The sequence below is a fragment of the Balaenoptera borealis genome (assembly GCF_965194805.1).
Source record: "Balaenoptera borealis genome assembly, chromosome: 3".
Taxonomy (NCBI): Eukaryota; Metazoa; Chordata; class Mammalia; order Artiodactyla; family Balaenopteridae; genus Balaenoptera; species Balaenoptera borealis.
In genome coordinates, this window is record NC_138866.1 from 46516791 (window position 1) to 46529992 (window position 13202).

The following is a 13202-nucleotide window of genomic DNA, read 5'->3' on the forward strand; positions in this document are numbered from 1 at the left end:
GATTTTCTTTTTAAGATTCTCTTCTACTTAGGTATTCATAATATAGCCATGTTTTGATGATTCTCTTACTATCTCTCTGCTCTCTGGTTTCTTGAATTAATATAGCGCATATTACATTTCTGAGAACTTTTGAATATATGTTTTTTTTCTCAGACAAAAGTTTGTGAGACAGGTACAGCAAATTCTGTTAGCTCCTCTAGGTAGGGAATGATGTATCCTGATTTTAAACAAATCTTCTGCTTTATACCATACACAGATAATCATTTGTCAAATAATTAACATAGAACACATTTAGTAAAACTATGCTCCTTGTAATGTGAACACTGTTTAGTGATTCAAAAAGTCAATTTAGGATTTTTACTGTCTTCATATCTCTGTATCATCATTAAGAGAACTTATTTTCATCTTTCCTAGAGGTGCAGAACACCGGTTACACTCTTCGTTACAGAGAGCATCTGACCTCTGTGAAGATAAATGTGTACAATATACATTTACATATACATTGTGTTCAAAAAGGACAAGTCCCTAGAACACTAAAATTACAGTAGGGAGATCAATTATACACATATTCCGGGGCAATATTTGGGATTAAGGAAACACTCAGAGTCACCAGTAACTTTTGGAGCTCAGCATCAACCTTCTAGATTGTGCCTCCAGATCAGAGAAGCATAAGTTTAGCTAGACATGGAGAAAACCAAAGATGACCTAGAAATTAAGCACATCTGTTATATTCATTGAGACATCAGAATTTAGCTTTTGGAACTAAAGGCTATGTTTTAGATAAACTCCATTTTTAAAGAAATCCTTATTAAGGACCTCTAAACACAGGACCAAATTCTGTCCTCAGATTCTTAAGCCAAACTGGGTCTGAAATCAATATAGGCACTGTTAGAAAGGATCTGAGGATTGAATCAGAGAATAGGATTTGGCCCCTAGGACACAAACCACACTACTAATCCCGGAGAAAGGATTTGCCTATTTAAAGGATTATAAATTTTTGAAAAGCATATTCTGTTGATAATACTTTTCGTTTCCTGCAAATCAAATTACTGAGGGATATTTTCATTGTGAATAGAATTGGACAATGTTTTCATTGTTGTTTTCCGAGTATAAAAGGGTACCAAATTTCAAAGTAATTAGATGTGAAGTTTCATGGCCCCAAATGGCTACACATCTGAAGATTCGAGCAAATACATTAGAAATAATGCCTACTAGCAAACCAAAAGACACTTACATCTAAAAGAAAGTCTACTTGATTTGTGATACTGGCATTTATGAAAGTATGAAAGTATCTGCAGTTTTACATGAGAGTGGCAGCACAGAGAGATCTGGACGATGAAGGGCAAATCTAGCAGTCTTGCTTGGTGGGCTCTGTCACATGCTGGCTACTTCCCACTCTGGACTCATTTTACTCGAGTGAAAGAAATGGCTGTAAATCATGTTGAAAGATAGTGTTTTAGTAATAGGAAAATTCAATGGTTCTTGAACTTCCTTAATGGAATAAGCCTTCCAGAGGCTATTTGTCAGGCGCAGAAGAAAAAGAGAGAGAGAAAGCAAGCAAGAGAAACATTTGAGGTCATATAACACTTTGGTCTCTAATGTTCTCAGTGCCTCCCTCTGTGCACAGACCTCACTTTGAAGTTACCACCAGCCATAGGCCTAGAAAGTCCTCTCATTGGAGACCATGTGTAATGCTTTGTTCTAAAAGTCACCTAGAAGGTTTTCTCTAGAGTAGCAGTCATCGTCAGCATCAGCATCATATTTGACTTACACCATCCCCACAAAATAGCAATAAAGGTTTGGATCCTGTGGTCTTTTTCTTGTTCTGAATTTTCTGCTGTTGCTCAGACAATGGGCCAACCATTTCTGAGAAAGGAAAGGCAGGGTCGGGTTGGGGAAGGAGACTGCCAGAAGTCACAGCATAATGCTATTGGTCTGAACTCTCCCATGACGGAACCCTCACTGGGAAAGACAATTATATGGGAAAGGATGATAATCTCATGGGGCAATAACCTTCCAAGAGATCCTGTTCCACTGTGTACAGGTTATTAATTTGATTACCTTTCAGAGAAGTAGCCAAACTTCAGGAGCCCTCTCAGAACCTAGTCAATCCTTTCAAGGTTTGCCCATCTCTAATGAGTTGGGTCTTTTCAGCAATCATCTAACCACATGATTTCCTTAATTTTCAGCCGGTTGCATAACGACAAAGATAAATGTGGCTTTTCCCAGCTGCTTCTAAAATAAGTTCAAGACTGAATTAATACGAATGGAAATACTTTTTGTTTGTGTAAAGGGTAGGGGAAAGAAACCACATGTGTGGGGTTTGCTGACACCTGCTAAAATGTACCCTATGTGTCCCACACTTGGGACCCAAGAGTGGCAAAGACAGCATAATCAGCTCCTAGAATGCCAAACTCCTAAGATGGTGAAACTCCATCAAATTCATTCAGCAGGAGCTAGAAAACTCCAAAATTACCAAAATAGACTTAGTTGTAAAAGAAATCTTTTGGGGGATTCTTGAATCCCATCACTTGTCCAGTGAAATATGACAACTATGTTATTTCTAAAAACAAGGGTTGCCATGTGTTGAAATATCTCCAATCTGTCAATTTATGTTCTCGTCAAGCTCTCATTTGTATTAGGAATATAATGGGTGTTGGGAGAGCTTGGGAGTCTGAGAACAGCAAAGATTTAATGACTGTAGAGGGAAAATATCCTACTTGAAATTGCATAGAAAAATGGGAGCCTCATACTGAGTGAGAATCTTGACCTAACTGAAAAAAAAAGCATTCCCTACTTGTTAAATTGACATTCTCACCATGTACCATTAACCCTTATTTGGGACACATTTGTAGTGAATAGATGCCCTCCAATTAAATGCCACCTGTGTGGGACACTATAAATTGAAAATTAAAAACAAACACACAAAAGACTTGTTTTGTCACAGGACCCCATAATCTAATGGGGGGAAATAGCTCCCACAGACCAAAGAATACAGAAGGTCTTGAAGATGGAAATACACAAACGAGGGGTAAAGTCCCCGAAGGCTAAGTGAAAATGGAAAAGAATGATGAGGTCAGTCAGGGATACTTTTTCCAGGGAAAGTTGAATTTTTAGGTAGATTTGAGAGGATAACATGGCTGGATGGATAGAAGAGAGGATATTCTAGTGGAAATGGAGGAAGTTAAGACCCTGAAGCTCAATCCATTTTATCTCTTTGTTCTATTCCCTCCATCTGAACTGCAGCCCAATCCCCTCCTCCTCGCAAGTAGAGGAAGAGTAGATATGGCTTCTGTGGTTAAGTTATAAAGATCGTGTTGCTTGTTAGGTACTGCAAAGTATTTTTCTGTTACTAACAAGCAAATCGAATCAGATCAAACTGTTCAAACTCAGTTCACTCTCTCTTATAAGAAGATAGACATGGGTTTCGGGGGGAAGGTTATCATTTGCTTTCTTATTGTCTCATCTTTCTTTAAGCTCCATCAAGTGGCTTTACTATACATCATGATGATTCCTTTCAATAAATTCTTTAATGCATCAAACTACCCCACGAGGCAAAAAATCTTCAGGTTGCTGATCCACCTTTAAGACAAATCCCTTTCGATTTCTTCTTAACCAGTTGCTTTAAATTCCCTTACTCTCCTCTCATCTGTGCTATGTAAATTCAGATTAAAATGCAGTCAATTAAATCCATAAATGCCCAAATAGTCAATTTGATGTTCCTGTTATTTATGTCTAAGACCAGAGTGTCTTAAGCATGAGTACCGTGTATCGGCACTTTCCGCATCCAGGCCCTGGCCTAAGCCCTTCACATTCATTAGTTTATTTAATCCTTATAGCAACACTAAACAATGTTTCCAAATTCCCAACAGATATTAAGCTTTAGGAAACAAGAAATCAGAATTCCCAGTAATTCTTGTGAATTCCTGAAATCATAAGTTATTCTTTATTTTAGTAGTATTTACCAAGGAAAAGTATTTTAGTAGTGGTTTTTAGTAGTACATATTTATAAAGACCTATATACTATACTGAATAATCAGAACCTGGAAAATGTGCCAGAAAAAATTAGTGGATAATGCTAGAAAAACCTAACATTTAGGTATCCTAGCAAGATTATCAGCACTACACAGAATCATACGTCAAAATCGTTAATTTAGTGACTTATTTTGTTTCCAAATGTGTTATTTCTGAAAATACAACTCATAAGATTTACATAAAGTATACTATGCATACAAACATTGATACTGATAATATTTTGTTCACAAGAATGACTCACCATGAGTCACAGAGAAGGCCACAAATAAGTTCTTGTAACATGGTTCGTTGAATTTCTATTGCCATGTAGCAAATTGCCACAAATTTAACAGCTTAAAATGGCTCACATTTATTATCTCATAGTTCTTTAGGTCAGGTCCACTGGGCAGAAATCTAAGTGTCAGCTGAAGCCTCAGTTCTCTTGGAGGGGGGTGGGTGGCAGGGCTGGTTCAGGGTCCTCCCCAAGCTCACTGGTTGTTGGAAGAATTTATTTCCTTCTGGTTTTAGGACTGAAGTCCCCATTTTCTTGCTATTGGCTGAGGACCCCTCTCAGGTCCTCTCAGGTGTATATCCTTGTAAGCTTGGATAGGCAATGGTTTCTTAGATATGACATTAAAAACAAAGCAACCAAATTAAAAATAGATAAATTGGACTTCAACGACATCAAAAACTTGGGGGTTTCGAAGGACACTATCAAGAAGGTGAAATGCCAACACATAAAATGGAAAACAAATTGTTTGCAAATCACATTTCTGATAAGGGGCTAACATTCAGAATATATAAGAACACTACAACTTGAAAATTTAAAAAAGACAAATAACTCAATTTTTTAAATAGACAAAAGATTTGAATAGACATTTCTTCAAAGAAGATATACAAATATCAATAAGCGCATGAAAAGATACTCTACATCATTAGCCACTAAGGAAATGGAAATCAAAACCACAAAGAGATATCAGTGCACATGTACTAGAATGGCTATAATATTAAAAACATCCATTCATCAACTGGTGAATGGATAAACAAATGAGGTATAGCCATACAATGAAATTTTAGCTAATCACAGAAAGGAAAGAAATACTGATACATGCTACAATATGGATGACACTTAAAAACACTATGCTAAGTGAAAGAAGCCAGACCCCAAACACTATATATTGTATGATTCCATTTATATGAAATGTCCAGAATAGATAATCCATAAAGACAGAAAGTAGATTAATGTTTGCAAGGGGCTGCGGGGTTGGAGAAATGAGAATCGTTAATGGATATGGGGTTTCCTTTTGGGGTTATTAACATATTCTGGAATTAGGTATTGGTGATTGTTGCACAACTTAGTGAATATGCTAAAAAAACTTAATTTTTCACTTTGGTGAATTTCATGGCATGTGAATTGTATCTCAATTAAAAAATAATAGAGACCATAGAAGAACTTGGCTTTTGTTCCAAGAGGAAGGAGATAGAAAAGGAAATAGGAGCAGGAAGAGAAAGAAAGAGCTTTTGGGGCAACATGGCTGGAGACTGAGCCTTACTTGTTGAAAGGGACAAGGATAATTTTAAGATTAAGGATGTCCAATATTCCATGTTAAGATGTTGCAATATTAAACCCTCTCCATCTTACCAAAACCTCAGTGAAGTCTGATAAATACATAAAGACTTCATATAAATTGTTTGCTTGTTTGTTTGTTTGGGTCTTTCTTTGTGTGTAAGGGATGGAATTAAGTAAAAGCTCAGAGTTCCAAGTGTAGGTCAACACACCATGGAATAGGAATATAATGTGAGGAATGACGTGACCAACCACAAACAGAACTAACGTGGGAACTTGGAACCAGAGGTGCCCATGGGAATGTGAGCCCTTGGAAATTTGCAGAAAACTTGGGAAAGGTACTCTACTCTCCACAAACAGGGAATGGAGTTTCTAGATAATATTATCTCAATCTTAAGTGTAAGGGTAACTCCTTACCCTTACTCACAGAGAACATGTGAGTAATCAGTAAAATTTAGTCTAAGAAAAATTTCTATTGCTTCTTTCATATGAGATTTAGACCAGGCCTGCCCTCATGAGGGCTGTGTGTATTTCAAATCTCTATCCTCAGTTTCCCAGTTTCTATAAAGTGAGAGAGTTGGTCTAGGTCCTTTTCCATCCCCAAATTCTTAAACCCTAAAAAGTTTTAAAAATGCAGCTGAGGTATTCACTCCAAAGCTTTCTGGGTTAAATTTTTTTTCACTGACAATTTACCCTCAAATCAATAAAATTTCAAATCAGTCAGTTAGGAAAGTCACAAGGATGCCAGCAAGTACTTGCTGACAGATATAAAGCAAAGTTCTTTTTCAGTTGGACACGTAAGGCAGGAGAGAAAATCCTCCAGACCTACAGTTCTTAAAATCAGTTCTTAAAAACTCAAGGTCCAAGTCCATACCAATGTATCTAGAAACAGTTTTAAATTTAGAGTAACCTAATTTGCAAAATGGAGAAGGGTAACTTCTTCATAAGACATTTTCTTTCCTTCTTTGGCAACTTTTTTCTATCCGGAGAACAATATCCCATGAACAGCCTTGTTCCTGTAACTAAACACTCTCATATGAGCCAAATCCCAAAGAAATCAATATAAAGTTTTTATTCCTGTCCCTCTACACCTAAAAACCACCTAGAATGGGTACAACAGTCAAGAACAGGCTCTCAGGAAAGAAAGGTCTTCTTCCATCTAGAATATAAACTCTGTGAGGGCAGGAGATGTGTTATTCATCATTATATCGCCAACACCTAGAATAATGCCTGACACAAATCAATGGTTTAATAAGTGTTTATTAAATAAATGAATGGTTGAAATAGCCACTCTACCACCATGACTTAATTCACTGAACCTCCATTTCTTCATCTGCAGAATGGAGATAATCGCACTTCCGTCATAGAACTTTCTACAGTGAAGGGTATGCAATGAGCTTAGCACAGGGCTGGCACGTAGCACTCGCTCAATCCATGGTGCCTCTTGTTGCTATTTTTATAGCAACCTGTCTTTGAAACATTTCCTGATACACATTATGAAAGAGTCTTTTAAAAGTCACACAAATCTGACTAGCAGAGCAGTATAAGGATAAAGAAATTTCAGTTTAAATCAAAAGCCAACACAAATAACCACAGAGAGAATAGTTTTAATGGAGGAGCCACTGTTTGCCCATCAAAGATCTAAGATTTCGAAGGGGCAAAAATGACATTTCCAATTCTGATCTCTCATAGCCCCCAGAAACACTTCAGGAGGAAAAATAGTACTGCCACGACCTTAAAGCATCCACCAGACTGTTCCCAGCTTTACAACTTTAGAAACTTGGATAGAAATCAGAGTTATTGATGGGAAATCTATGAATGGAGTAATCCCACTGCTTTAATTCATACCACAGAATGTCTGATTGTTCAGTTTTGCAAATTAGCGAGTGAATGAACCAAGTTAAAGAAATAAGGACAATGCCACATAAAATACACTCCTCTTGTTTATCTTGACAAGGCATGGTTCCATTTTAATGATTTATGTTAATGTTTTATTGTACAGTGGTTATGCCCTGAAGTGCGTTTTATAAGACTAATGAAGTCTTAGTAATCCCAGACGTCTTCTCCAGCATTCTCTTATTATGTCTTCGCTGAGAACTCGTGTGGGAGAGACCACCAACCATCGTTTGAGTAAAGAAGTTTGTGAATTAGTGAGATGAAAATCAGTCAAGTTCTACAGTAGTGAGGAGTCCAGAGGCCACTCCGATGGGATTCTGTGTTCTCACACAAAAAATTGTCTATTGGTCTTCATTACGAGAGATGAGCAAACTCTGCTGTATTTAGGGTTCATCAAACATCAAACCAATTTTTTTTCAAATGTTTTGGGTTTGCCAAAATCCAAAACACGTTTTGCCCTTAGCATTTTTCCCTTCATTTTCAAACCCCTGTGTATTTTAAGGGAAATTTAATCCTTATGTTTCTGACTCATTTACACTTAACACGTGAACATGTTGTTTCATAAGATTTATTTGAAGTCTATGAAGCCTTGTAAGTCTTTTAAAGTCCTTTTTCCATAGTGGCAGGAAGCTGAGTGTTCCAAAGACATGAAAACGTGGACTCCCAATGAGTGGAATGGGTTTGAAACTCAAGATTTGTTAAGACCCAATGTTAGATTGAGTTAGTCTTGGTAAAACCCATCTTCTCTCCCATAATTACCATCCTCTACTTTGGTGCATGGCTTTTAACAATGAAATTGCTGAGGCCACAGAACAGTCATTTTTGACATTCCTGTGATATATGCCATCAGCTGGATTTCCATACAAGAGAAACGAGTGGAGGTCATTTATTACCTGTGGCCAGTGGAGTATAGTTTAAATTCTGTACTTTCTAGCTTCTAGTCACAACCCTCCATGGACGCCGTGGTCCCCTGGCTGTTTAAGCTAAAAGTCCCTCCGCAGTCCTCATCCTTATCCTCTTCGACCTCCCCCAGCCTCACAAAGGGCTGGGTAGTGTGTGGGGAAGCCCATGTACACTGGCATTCTACCAGTGCTACCACTTCTCGGAAGGCATATGGGATGGTGGAGGAGGGCTGTCGGAACAGAGTCTTCCTTACCCTAGAGATTCAGAGAATGAAACCCAAGGCAGTGATCAATGCATCGAGGTTTATTATAGATATTGTGGCAGTACTTGGGGTGGCGGGGGGCAGGGAAGGAATGGCGAGGCTTCGATTCCTTCCCTATTCTTATGTCCAGTCCTCTCATATATCCTTTATCCCTAAGCAGCTATTTCCACTGCAGTGGGACCCCAGACGGATCTATAAGGTTGGTATAGATGGGTCGCTCAGAGCCATCTCCAGATTCTTCCTAGAATGGATACAAAACATGGGCCGCCTGATGTTTCTGGAGGCCAGAAATGATTTGGAGTGATTAGCTGTAAAGCACAAGAATTTTAGAGTTTATCAAATCTAAACCTGTATCTTGCCTCCGCCACTTCTTAGTTGCGTGATGCTTGGGAAGTTAACTATGTTTCTGAACTCTATTTTCTAACTGCAAGTGGAGATTTAAAATATGCCTACCTCATAAAGTGATTGCACAAATTAAATGAGATTGAACATGGTGAGTGCTTAGTGAGCACATATTAAAACCACAATGAATGGTACTTGTATTCATTTCTATTACTGTTGCTGTTGTTCTTATTTTCAAACCAACTCCTAGAGGATTTCTCATATCTGGAGTCCTTCTCCCCACTATTTACAACCCCTTTCCCCATTCCAATATTTGGATAGGACTGAATATCCTAGAGTGGCATTTTGCTCTATTCATTTTTTGTCACTGTTTGATGTCCTCAGGGTGTCAAATTAGGAAAGGGTGCCTCCCTCCTATCTGCCCATGGGATCCATCCTGAGCAAGGCATTAGGAAAATCTTTAACCTAACCTTTAAGCAGTGGTCTTCAGTACCATCTCTTCTTAGGTACAACAGGTTGAATTCAAGTATATTTGACTTTCTTTTGAGATGGTCTTCCACTTTTCTCCATTTCAATCGATTCCTCCTCTGTATTCACTCCTCTGCAAGCAGACACATGTATTGATGGCCTTCTTTCTGCCTTCATGCCCTTCAATACCATTTCCTTCCATTGTTTATGGAGTGCTTTCTCACTTCTCAACTCCTTCAAGAGGTATCCTCAGTTTAATTCATACCTTGTTCTCAAAACGAACCCCTCTGTCCTTTTCCACAGATTAGTAAATGACTCTACCACCTTCCCAGATACTCAAGCCAAAACTCTGGAACCACTTTCGTTCCTCCCTTTCCAAATCTCCCTGCATGTAATTACTCCATTGATTTCACCTTGGCAGCAAATGTATTTATCCCTCCTCTTCTCTCCATGTTCACCGCTAACACCCCAGGCTTATCCACTATTACCTGATGCCTGCACAACTGTAACAATTTGAACTGCTGATCTTGTTTCCATTCTTCCTCTCCTACAATCCATTCTCCACATGGTAGACCCATCTTTTAAAAATGAACTTCTGATCATGTCATCCTTTTGCTGAAGCCTGTTGTGGCCTTCCCATATTTTTAGGATCCTTCAAGGCCCACATCATCTAGCATATCTTGTTTCGCTCTCCCTCTAGCTCACCGTGCACCACACATACTAACCTTTCAATTCTCCAAAGGTGTTGATCTCTTTTCCACATGGGGGTCTTCCCTCTGTGGGTAACAAGTCTCTCCCATTTCTCTCTCAATCAGGTCAATTCCTACTCTTTCTTTCTGTCAGAGCTGAAACGTCACTTCTTCTAAGAAGCCTTTCCTAACCTTCTTCATATATGTTCACAGCACCCAGACTTCTTCTCTGTGAGACTTATAACAAGCATCACTGACTAATTTGGGGGATGACTTTTGTTTACTAGCTCATAGTTGTGTCGTAAGCCTAGCCTCCAGGAGGGACTGTGCCTCTTGTTCACTGCTGAATCCCCAGGGCTGACAGGAATGCCTCAGCCTGATTTATTCTTAATAAAAATGTCATGAGTGAATTAACCCCACCTAACTCTGTGCACTCTTGCCCCACATCCCTTCCCATGGGAGTTTCAGTTTGCACAGCTGAAATTTGTACTATTCTAAAGGTCCTCTAGTGGTTGTAGTCAAGGTACTTGATCTGGTTCAGGATTAGATTGTAAGCTCTATGTGGAAAAATGCCACATTTTCTATTTCTTTTGTTTTCACCAATATTCACTATTCCCAATACTATGACATCATATTTACTACTGTTTACTGAATGGCTGGTAACTCACACTCTTCCTGGATAACTGTTTACTTATCTGCAAGATTCATCCTTTCTACAGCAACCAGTTATTGATATAACTCTGGTTATATATAGTTGATAGATTTTTCTACATATATATGGTTATATACAGATATGTATATGTTGATAGATTCTTCTACCAACTGAGTGGCAATATGAAATCAATGTTGTCAAACTTCAGTAATCATTTTAAATTTTTAATAAATTATTAGCTTAATATTCAGTAACTTCATACTTCTGATAAATCATATTAATTCTAAGGCATGACCTAATTACATGAGAAAAAATAGCTCCAGGATACAAAGACATTTAAAACACATTGTTTAAATTCATTAACTGATTGGATGAGGGCCACCCACATTAGGGAGGGCAATCTGCTTTACTCAGTCTCATGTTAATCTCATCCAGAATGTTAATCTCACCCCGCAGACACACCCAGAATAATGTTTGACCAAATATCTGGGCACCTCACGGCCCTGTCAAGTTGACACATAAAATTAGCCATCACACCTTGGTTTTCCTAAATCTTTCTGCTTTTGTCTTTAAGAATTTTTTAAAGATTAAAAGATTAAAGTTTTCCCTCAAACTTTACACCAGATTAAATCCCCTTAGTCTTCTTCATTCCTATAGTCCCCTGTCCTTTCGTTTTGTTTTGTTTTTTTTGGCTGCGTCAGGTCTTAGTTGTGGCACACAGGATCTTCGTTGAGGCATGCAGGATCTTTTGTTGCAGTGTGTGGGCTTCTCTCTAGTTGTGGTGTGCGGGTTTTCTCTCTCTAGTTGTGGCGCACGGGCTCCAGGGCACATGGGCTCTGTAGTTTTATGGCACGCGGGCTCTCTCGTTGAGGCGCACGAGCTCAGTAGTTGTGGCACGCGGGCTTAGTTGCCCTGCAGCATGTGGGATCTTAGTTCCCCGACCAGGGATTGAACCTGAGTCCCCTGCATTGGAAGGTGGGTTCTTTACCACTGGACAGCCAGGGAAGTCTCCCCTGTCCTTTCTTATTTATGACATTTATCATTCTTGTAATCAATCACACGTCTAATATCAGTAATTCTCCTGTCCTATAGTTCCATGGCTGCAGAGGCTATATTTCACTTGGTTTCTACTACTGTCCTAGGTCCCAGCCCTGTGCCTGACCCAGAGGAGGCACCTGATAAACACTGGTTGAATTGAATTGATTATGTTCTAGTTCCTTGGTTTTATGACCTTTGGACAATTGTTCTCCAGGTCTGCATCCATGCTGCACTGTATCCCAAGTATAAATGGTGACAGTCTTCTTCCCATCTGTTTTCTACTGAACAACGGGACCATGACTAAAATTTTTCTCAAGCTTTGGGTTTAGTCAAAATCCATACTCAGTCAAACAACAAACATTCTGGATCTGTTGCTCATTTTTCCAGCACAGAACAGTGGTTTCAGCAGCATACAACCCAGCCTGTCATTGTCTACCCACACTACCCTCAGAGAGGAAACCCTCTCTCTTGAGGAAGAGCACAATTAAGGTGATTGTGACTACAATTATTTGCCAGTCCAGCTTTGCATCCCTTGATAAACTTTATTATCAAATGTAATAGAAAAAACCAAAAACAAAGGAAATCCTGAGGCACTTCTTGGATAAGACAATCTGGGGCATCTCCCTCCTAAAAAATTTTTTTAATAATATGTGTTCCCTGTTTAAACTTGAAATATTATATTATGAAATTTCTCTACAGTCTTACTATATTTAAACCATAGCTACTCTTTCATTTTTACTAGGAGATGAAAGCTTAGCAATACCCTAATTTACATTAATTTTTAAAAAGAAAAATTATGACAGCAATTACCACTAAAATGCTGCCCTAACCTTTAAAGTGTCACACATGCAAATGTAGCTACTTATTATTTTCCTCTCTTTCAGCACTATAGTAGAGAAGGAGTGAGGTCAGCCTAAGACTCAAAAGACCTGCTTTTGATTCTTGGCTCCATCTCTTTCTAGCCTTGTAACTTTAGCTATCAACTCATCAACATGTAAAATGACGATGGTTAATGCCTTTCCTACCTGTCCCCAGAAGAGTTGTATAAATTAAGAGAAATCCTATGTAAACATACTTTATAATTATTAAGGACTACACATGTGAAGCTAATATTGATGCTATGTTAAACAAGTATATTTAACCTATATTTTTAAATAAAGGTTTTCTCAAAATGAATTTTCCATTAAGATATGACATAAATTGTACTTTTAAACATTTTCTCCAGAGTTCATACTTAACTTTTTTATACAGCAACTTCTTTTCCTAACTCCATTAGGATACCTTGTACTTAATTATTAATGAACATATAATTTGTTGAATGAACAAATGATTACTTCATCTTTTCAGGTGGGTAGTTATTTGATAAAGCAA

At 38.2% G+C, this 13202-nt stretch overlaps 1 long non-coding RNA gene across 2 annotated transcripts; it reads right to left on the reverse strand.

Annotated features, from left to right (window-relative positions):
• Window positions 1-8650: 8650 nt before the first annotated feature.
• LOC309626702 lies at window positions 8651-11548 on the reverse strand. 2 transcript variants are annotated; one of them, XR_014243365.1, is made up of 3 exons: window positions 10178-11548; window positions 9455-9585; window positions 8651-8883 (listed from the first exon to the last, which is right to left on the reverse strand). It is a non-coding gene; the product is annotated as an uncharacterized lncRNA (long non-coding RNA). The 2 variants fall into 2 exon arrangements; XR_014243366.1 differs by having other exon boundaries at window positions 8651-8919.
• Between the last annotated feature and the right edge of the window lie 1654 nt (window positions 11549-13202).